Source organism: Gavialis gangeticus, unplaced genomic scaffold, assembly GCF_001723915.1.
Source record: "Gavialis gangeticus isolate Ggan-Ray unplaced genomic scaffold, GavGan_comp1, whole genome shotgun sequence".
Lineage (NCBI taxonomy): Eukaryota > Metazoa > Chordata > Crocodylia > Gavialidae > Gavialis > Gavialis gangeticus.
This window is the reverse complement of record NW_017729029.1, coordinates 55,042,168-55,051,941: the sequence shown is the minus strand read 5'-3', so window position 1 is coordinate 55,051,941 and position 9,774 is coordinate 55,042,168. Positions and strand designations below refer to the sequence as shown.

General features: G+C 42.9%; 1 long non-coding RNA gene across 1 annotated transcript in view; it reads left to right on the top strand.

Moving 5' to 3' along the window:
• Nucleotides 1-4,216: 4,216 nt before the first annotated feature.
• The window catches only part of LOC109300797, an 11,119-nt gene continuing 5,561 nt past the window's right edge, over nt 4,217-9,774 (top strand). The window contains exons 1-2 of the long non-coding RNA XR_002098332.1: nt 4,217-4,640; nt 7,480-7,598. This is a non-coding gene — a long non-coding RNA (uncharacterized LOC109300797). The remainder of the gene's footprint in view (nt 4,641-7,479; nt 7,599-9,774) is intronic.

Here is a 9,774-nt window from a genome sequence, read left to right as displayed (position 1 = left end):
ATGGGTAGCTATAGCTATCGCTATCGTTAATCCGTTGTTACCCATCTACAGCTAGCTGTATCAATCGCTATCGACTGCTCTCAATCATACCTGTCTATCGCTGGCTGTCACTTTTGCTAATCTATCGCAACTGTTTCTCTCTACTCTGGTTAATCTGTCAGGTGCAGATCTACCCTGCCCTTCTCCCCACCCGCTTTTCCAGGGCTCAAGTCTGTTCCCTTTTAGCCCTCATATCACTGTGCCGAGCAAGCCACGCTTCTTTGGACTTGCCTGTTCTACCAAAAGAGCCTTTCTCTGCATCTGATGCTGTCCTTCCTGGACAGGATCAATCACAATTGCACCCGGCTGGGGTCTCTTTGGCGCCTTGCACCATGGTATTCCCTTTGTTTGAAACAAACCCCCCAGACCTGTGAGCAGCCAGAGGCCTGAGGTCTTCCCCCTTTCCAGGTGTTCCCAGCTGATGAGCAGCTAACAGAAATTCTGGTTATCAATCTCTCAAGTGCATGACCTTGCACTTTTTAATATTGAATTTTATCCCACTGCTGTGACTCCAGTGCTATTCTTCTGGTAAAACATCACAATGATCCTCTTTGTTAAGAGGATTTAACCCTCTGCCCCCAGGGTCATCATCCTCATGGATTGTGAATGATTTGTACAAATTGTCTCCATGATGCTTGCCAGGTTGCTCCTGGTAACTCTGCCTTCATGAAGATGCTTTACTTGTAGTTCCATCTTCCTGCGTGTTTACTATCCCACCAGGTTTGGTGCCATCCACAAATCCGATCACAGCTGAATGTTTCCTGCAGAAATCTAACAGATGTGAGAGGAAGCAGCAGCAGCACAGAGTGTACAGAAGGATTTGAAGGTCCAAATGGCTTCTGGAAACCATAAAAGAGCCCTTATTTGGGCTGCAGGTAGTTCTTTTCACTGCACCTACTGCTTACAAGCATGGCTGCTTGAAGACTGACATGTTTCACGCGTAGGAACAGAAGGAGCTCTGTGAACCACAGTTTGAGATCTGTTAAGTACATCAGCCTGCTGCCTTTCAGACAGTGGACTATTTGCTTTAAGGGAAACAGTGGAAACCCCATGGCTTAGATGATTTAAAACCGAGCAAAATGCAAGAAAATGTATGAAAACAGTCCTTCACTGAGTGGTTGCCCCAGGATTTCTGCAGATCTCTATAATCATTCCTTAATGAGAAAATTTACAAACACAACAAACATATTTGGTGGATATACATTTAATTTAGATTGCGAAAGCAACGAATTTTGTTGCATTTGTTAAGCCTACACATGCCACTAACATGCTTAAATGCCTTATAAAACAGCATCTGTTGGAGTAAATATTTTCATTAAATTCACACTGGTTGAAGATTTCACATAACAAACAATATTATCAGACATTTCCCAGAGGTTTGCTACATAAGCTTTCAACTAGAAAATGGCTCACCAGTTCTAATGGGAAAAGCTGTGGGTTACTTGCAGATTCCCTGCAATCAACATGCTTTCAGTGCCTCCAGAGGTAAATGCTTGTCCTGTTGGGTGTCTTGCTTATGGCAATGCCGTGTACTTATGCTTAAAAACTTTTTGGGAAGGATTTCCATGTCTATAAATCATGCAGATTTGACTCAGAAAAATGCTGTGGATGCACAGGGTCTGCATACTGAAAGGCAGCTATTTGTGATGGTACAGATCACAATTTCTAATTCTGAATAAACCTTTATGCCTCATGCTGAAGCTCCCGCTGGCTGGTTCCTGAAGGGTTTGTTTTCCCAGAGCAAGGGTTCAGCCACGTGACAGAATCAGAACTGAATGGGACGAAGCTGCTTTAGGCCTCAGTTCTCTTTACGTTTTCCCCCCTGGTATGGGAAACTGTTAGCAATGGAAGAAAGTACCCATCCCTGCTTATGAGTCTACCCGAAAGTTTCCCTAAGAGCATTCCAGTGTGTCTGATCACTGTATGGTGTGTGACCGTACATTAGACAAGTTACAATCATCCAGAGAAAGGCAGCCTTTGATTTCTCTAGAAATACCTTCACAGTGAGTAAGGAAGAGGAACTATATAGTCAATAGGTAGCAATGTCTGGACGACTGATACTTGCCATGTACTGAGCTGGCAAACCATGTGCTTCACAACAGGCATGGAAGTAGATCACTGAATGGGATTGCCCGTGTTTAACATTTGGGAAACTTTTCCTGAATTGGGCTGGAATGGTTGGCACTTTGTAGGCTCTACCATTTGGGCCTAAATTCCAAGTATTTAGGTGAATAGGATATGTGCTTCTGATTGCTCTGGCATACATCACAAAGATCAGTTCCAGTGTTCTCACAATCACAGTGAATGTGTGTGTCGCTCAACAGCACAACACCGTGCCTGTCTCAGTTTTTTGTCCAATTGCTAACATAAGAAAAATCAGTTCTTGTCAAATGCATATTGGTTAAGTGCATAAACCACTTAAGTGTGTAGTATCCTTTCACTCCAATGTCCACTTTGTAAATTAATTGTAATAATGGGTGCCAGGAGCCGTAAAGAGAAAGCAGCTATCAAAGGGCTGCTATTAAAGGTCTTGAAGAATGACAAGCAGTTTCATGGCTGCTATTAGAAGCTTTGAAAATGACAGGAGCTAGTCATTTTCCAAGACTTCTTTTCAAGTCCCAAAACTGAGAAGCCTTGAAAATGATGGAAGCTAGTCTGTGTCAGGGCTTCTAATGCTAGGGCTCTGTGCACTTAATGAATATTGGTTATCTTGATTTGGGTAAGTGCATACTCTGGGTATGTAACATAGCTTTTTCTTCAGTCTCACTGCTGTGCACTTAAGCCATGTACAGCGTACCTGCAAACTCCTGTTTCGCTGTTAGTGAAAGCTGAGCTACATTAAAAGGAAAGACTGTATTCTCTTACAGAAAAAAAATAACACACATGGTGTTGGAGCAATGAAAGGTACAATGGGATAGCATTTTATGTTTCAGCTGAAGAATCTTGCTATTGTACAGGACAGCAAGCTTACTGTAAAATACAGCTGTCACAAAGTGTTTTGGGGACAAAAAATAGCCTTTCCAATATTTGTTTCAGCATTATCTGCTAAGGTGCTTTTTTCATCCTACCTTGAAAATAATGGGAAACCATAAATAATGCTAAAATATCATTTGAGGTGATTACCTGGCAGACACCGTCTTGCCCTTTAATCACCAGCATGTACTATGAAGAGCATTTAATGTAGCAGGCTATCAGCTGGAAGATCTCTTGCACTTTTGTCATGTGGAATCTTGATTTATTGCTCTGTCTTTAAAATGTGTAGAAAACGAGTCTTTTTATATAGATTGCAGGGTTGCTCATGTTCCATTTAACTTAAATACAGCTGTCTAAGCATAGAACTGGACTTGTAAACTGCAAGTTATGAGGTTCCTTAGAGAACCAGATCTCACTGCAGAATAACCTGACACTATAGAATAGACTTCTTTTTTTTTTTAATAAACCAGACATGAAATTAAAATGCCAAGTTTCATTTAGGTTCCTGTGAATATTGGTAATACAATAAGATACAAAGCTCTACCCAGTTTAGTCAATATACTGTGCAAGTCACAATGCATACATATATTTATCGTTACCTAGCTGTGCCGTTCAGCCAATTGTTGTATATTAAAGAGAAACATTAATTTATTCCCTGTGGTTTTTGCATTTTGTTTTCTCCAGCTCTGAGGCAAAAACCAAATGTTTTCCCTTTGGATTTGGGCTGTTTGTTTTACAAAGGCATAATTTGGGGGCTGGTAATATGTAAACCACTTAGTCCATGCCAAGGAGTTATTCCAAAGTGAATAAATCAGGGCAATTTCATGAGAGATGGGGGAAGAGTTGGCCAACTCTTTGAAAGCATGGTAGATTCTCTGCATATAATGCATCCCTGGAGATCAAGGATCTCTGAAACCAAGGTCAATACTAGTGTGATTGAAGCTTCTGTGTATACTTAAGTGGGTGCGTTTACACAAGACATTTACTGTGCAGTAGACTAATTAGCTGTGCAGTAAATGTTGTGTGTCTACATGTGTGCCCCAATTAGGCTGGACTAAACTAATTTACTCTACAGCAGGATAGTACTACTTGCAAGTACTATCCTGCTGTAGAGTAGAAAGCTCTGCTGCAGTGCACGTGCAGATGCTGCCCCAGCTGGCTGGGGCACAAGGCTAGCCCTGCTCTGGAGCACCCTCATGCCCCAGCCAGTCCCTCCACAGCACGTTGAGTTGGGTGGGGAACAGGCTAACCCTCCGATCCCCCTGTCAGTTGAGGCTGCTCTGAACTCAACATACTGCAATCCCTGGCATATATGTAAATACTGTGCCCAAGAGCAACACACTCCAGTGCAGTAAGCACTGGAGTTTATTGCATCACATTAATATGCAAGTGTGGACAAACAGCATACTCATAATAACATGAAGTTAACCATCTAAGTGGTTCCTCTTTTCACGTGGGTTTTGCAGCTCAATGAATTCTATGCCGTTGTGGCTACATTGCTAGCAGTACCTAAGCCAGCTAACTTAAAGCTAGATTCTTATATGCCTGCATAAGATACAGCTACAACTGTGGCTGGAGTGCAGGCAAATCTTGCGAGTCAGAGAGAAGAGGCTGTGCAGTGGAAGCAGGTTAGTGAATAAAAGTACCAGGGTTAATCGAGAAGCTGGCAGAATTTTTTGATGCTGTGCTCCACTGATCATGCTGAGAGAGACCCAGAGTTCGTTATGTTTTGTGGCTGTTGGTAGAAGCTGAGAATCAGATTTTTATGCAATAGTTTTCAGGAGGCTCGGGGCAAAAGGTGCAGCCCCGAAATGCAGCAGTGGTGGGGAGTGCGGCAGCAGATTCCTTTAAGATAAATTTGTGCCATCTGGATTGTGAACTGCTCTAGAGACACAGGCAGCTCATGTAAGGTAGAAGAATTTGGGAGCCTGCTCAAACTTACTGCTGGTGAACTACCCCAACCCAGCCAGGATTTGTGGGGTGGGGTGTATGTGTGTGTAAGGGGGAAGCATGAAGCCCTTTGCTGCCCCTGCACATACAGATTCTCTGCTAGAGAAGCACACAGAGGCTGTAGTCATATCTGGCAAGACCCTCTCCAGTGGTGTGTTTCAGTTCTTTTGTAGAAGAAAGCCTTTTCACTTTAACACAGGGCCTTGGAGGGGGGAGGAGGTCAGAGAAAGGACAAGTTTAGCTAGTTGTAAATAAGCTGAGTAACAAAATTCCTTAGCACAAAAAGCCACTTTTGGTACCCAGTAAAGCTTACTTTGATTTTTGAAAGCTTGGTTAGAACTCAGCCACAGCATACTCACAGAACTGTGATTAGGAGGGAGATCAGTTGTATGCTTCCTGTATACGCCCTTGTGGCTGCCTGTACTTTTAGGGTGGTCACCCATCCCTAATTGGGTAGGACAGTACCAGACTGGGAACATCAAGTCCCAGTCCCAGGCTGCATGACTCCGGGACAGCATTTATCCCAGATTTTCAGTATTGTGCAGGGATTGGGAAATGGTGGGTTTCCCCTTGTAGGCTGGAAGCATTCCAGCCTGCAAGGGGCTGCCAGGAGCGAGATGCAGGGGGTGCCACATGCATGTGTGCACCCACATACATGCACATGGCTGGGAACACAGCTAGGCAGCGTGGAGAGCAGCTTCCTGCAGATAAGCCGTTGTGGGGGAGGGGACTTGGGGGATGCAGGGAGGGGCAGATCAAGGCCCCCCATGTTGAAGGAGGGAGTGGGGCAGGGGCTGGGGATGCTGCCCAGCCAGGGCAGTGCATGGGGCCTGAGGCTGGGGTGTGGAGTGGGATGGAGCCATAGGCGGCTCGTACAGAGGGTGTGGTGGGGGTGAGGGCAGCTCCCTACCACTGCATGTACCGCTGGGGAGAGGCAGGGGGGGCACATGCTCCCCATCAGATTTGTGTATGGGGTGGATGCAGGCTGGCCACTGTGGGCTCAGGGCTCCCTGCCTTTCTCCCTTTCCCTCGGGAGCCCTGTGCTGGCCATGCACCCCCTGCCTGTCTGGTAGCAGTGGGGTGGTGGCAGTGTGGAGTTGTGTCCTCTGCTGCTGCGAGGTGGGCAGGGGGCATGTGGCTGGTGTGGGGCTCCTGGAGGGCGGGGAACCCCAACCCCACAGTGGGAAGCCTGCATCTGCCCCTGTTCCACTTGGCTCTGCTCTGGCCATGGCGGGGTGGGGGAGGAGGGGGAGAGGCAGATATGTCTGCCTTTCAATTTTAACAAGTTGGTCATCCTATGTACTTTACTTATTAACATGGGCATGCTCCCTTCCCACAAATCAGTCAGTCTGTTTTACTGAATTTACAGCCACCAAACAGCAATGAATTTTAATCAGTAGCTTGCCTAACACTTCATGTGACATGTCTTCTAATAGAAGGATAGCCTTGGTATAAAAACCTGAACAGAATTAAGTGTCAGTCTGGAAGCAATACCGTATTGCCAACTAAAACTTTTATGCCTGGAGATAAAATAATGCCGAGTGTACCTTATCAGTAGAGGAACATTCCCAAATGTTTTAAGCTGTTCAGAGGACAGAGAAACAGCATATACACTTGCCCTGTCAGAATTGCTGTGTGTGTGTGAATGACGACACATATGTACAAGTGTGTATAAATAAACTATGTAAAAATATGGAAAAGTCCTGGTCAAAAGTTAAGGTCAAGCAGGCACACTAATCTTACAGACCTAATCTGAGACACAAAGACCTGTTTCTTTCAGAGTACTTGGTATTATCAGATATGTTTTCTATGTCCAATGCATGTGCAAATGATACCAATTGCAGCTATAAGTTCTCAACACTTCTGCAAATGACATCCCAAAGTCCTGAACTGAGTACCCAGAATATGAGGAGCGTTAGGTTTCACATCAGTGAAATGTTTGGTTTCAGTGACTTACCTAGCATCACACGGGAACTCCATGGAGGAGGCAGGCAGATAATTCCATTCTCCAGGACAGCTTTGATTCGCTTTAATCATATGTCCATCCTCTTTCTCCTTGCAATACCCTGGTCACCTCTCCACACCTTATAACTTTTGCAGGTGAAGCAGGGGATCCTATATCTGACAGATAGCAACCCAAACCATTACAGTTTGACAAGATTATAAAACTGAAAATGCGGTCTTATTAATGAGAAGTGCTTAATGATAAGTGGTAGTACTAAAGCAAACTAAAAAGAGAAATGCCTATCAGTGAGGTGTGTATGCATCACTATACCCATTTTAGAGACAGGTAAACTGTGCAGAGGGCTTAAATGATTCACTCAAAGTGCCAGTTAGTCAATGGCAAAGCTAGAAAAGAACTCACCGTGTTTCTTCTTATTCTTGATTTTGTGAGAAGAAAGCAATAAAAAACACAGAACCTCCCCCCACAAAATAAAACTTCCCATTTAATGCAGTTGGTCCAGACACAATGCTGTTGATACTCAGTCTGATTTTATTTTCACTTACACTGGGTAGTTCAGGATGAACTCAACAGGACTGGAACATCAGGCCCTCATTTATGAGCTTCATGAGCCAGCATGGTAAAGCAGAAGCCCTCATTTGCTTCTGTCAGATCCCTACTTTGCAGATGATGTGTACGTATTTAATTTTACAGACTATAACAGAGAAACGTGCTCTGGATAGCTAGGAAAGGGCTGCAACGAAGGAGGATACATTGCCACATTCATATTGCGAAGCAGAAAATTGTTTTTGTACTGTATCAAAGTTTCCAGGGTGCACCATCCTCTGGAGACAACCTCTACTTCCATTTTTTTCCTGGTATTTGTGTTTAGAGGTAAAAGGACAGCACTGGCGCTATAGCTAACAGCAACAAAAGAGCACAGTGCAAATTTGCATCATGACTGAAGGTCTGTATTGTCTTGGCTATCCCAACATTGCCTGGAAGCCTTTTTCCATTGTAAGCCAAACAACCTACTCAAATGTGTTATTCTCTCTGTAGATGGATATATCTATATCTTCAGCTATATTTGTACCTAATAAGAGAGTGTATAATAATGACTCTGTAATGATTTCACATTGGTTTCTCCCAGGAACTTCACAGTCACAACGGTCCTTCATTTCAGAATACTGTTTTATTATTTACTGTTTCAAATGTACACTTTGAACATAAGGGATCAATAAAAGGAAGAAACCCGCCCCCCTCCCCACATGATGTACAGTACATAGTCAGTTTGCATTGTTCCTAGTTTTTGAAGTTAGACATCAGGGTGCATACTGAAGAATACAGTTTATTATTATCATTTCTACATGAACTGGAGACACCACGCAACACAACTGTGATGGAATATTAGCTCAAACTTCATACAAGTATAATTATCTGGAGCTCCATTTGTTGTAGGAAAACTGCTTGTATAAGTGCAATAATCTTCAGCCTTGTTTAATGTGTTGGCCAGATATTTTTGGAACAAAATGATTTCACAAAAGAAAAAAACCCCACAATGTAACAGCTCGCCTTTCTTTTAAGAACACAAGTAACAAATTAAAACAAACTTGTAATGAAGTACAAGAAAAATCACAGCTTGCAAACTTAATTTGAAAAATCAGAGATATATTCTGCAAAGTTAAATCATCATCAAAAATGACTTTGGGTCTCTGACATTTTTTTCTCTTCAGCTTCTGAACCTTGTGTGCTCTGAGCTTCAGCAGTTACTCAGAATTTCCCTGCAATAAACTCCATCTACAGATACCTTTCGATCTCTTCTGTCGTTCTACTTTCCCAGCTTGACCTACATCAACCATCTCCGTTGCTCCTGTTTCAGGCACTGTTCTGGACATTTATCTCCTCTCTCCAGCTACTTCTATTCACTCCCTTGAACAACTCTTCCCTGCTCAGTCACTTCCATCGTCTTCAATTACTGCTCTTGACATCTTCAATCTCTTCCCTTCAGTCATTCCATTTTTCTCTTTTGTCTTGATTAGCTTCCTGCTCTTATATTTTTCTCCATGCAGCACTCAACTCCCTTTATTACTTGGAATTCCTCCCTTAAATCCTTTAAGAAATGTTAACCTCTTTGGGGCAGGTTTGTATTTTCATGAGTGAAATACCACTCACTTCCACAAAGTTGCATTTGTCTAAGAGATCTGAAAATCTGACTCAATCTTTTACCACAGACAGAAAAATCTGCACTAGTAGGGTGGGGACAGAATGGAAGATTAAATAGTAATATAATGCTATGTTCTCTCAGCTCAGCTTTTATTCTTGGTATGGATCTAAACAGTTTTACAGTATGTCAACTCACTGTCACATTTTTCTGGTATAATAATATAAAAAAGAACAGTTTAATCACATTTGCTTCTTCAATCTCTTGGCAGGGGCTGTTCCAAGCTCCCACTGCTTTGTGCTAAACTCTTCTGAATTAGTTGCTAGTGTCAGGAGAACCTGCCTTGTAACTGTTGGCACCAAGACATTTAGAAATGTAATACAGAGGCTGCTATGATACAGCACACTTTAAAAAGTATATAGGACAGCCTGGATCACTGATTTGTGCTGTAGCAAGAGCATTTTGATAGCAAACTTTGCACACCTACTGGGCATATAATGAAAGATATCCTTTCTTCACAGTATTTTAGCTTTCTTTTTTTTTAAAAAAAGAAGTGAATTTTATTTTCTGATTTACTGCTGGTCAGTGATTACTTATATTTTTAAACTTGCAGCTTTTGTTTGGTGAAAATGGAGCACAGAGAGCCCAAGGATCAGTAGCCCAGAAATCAGGACTTATGCAAAACTAGATGCCTATTTACCCCGTGCAA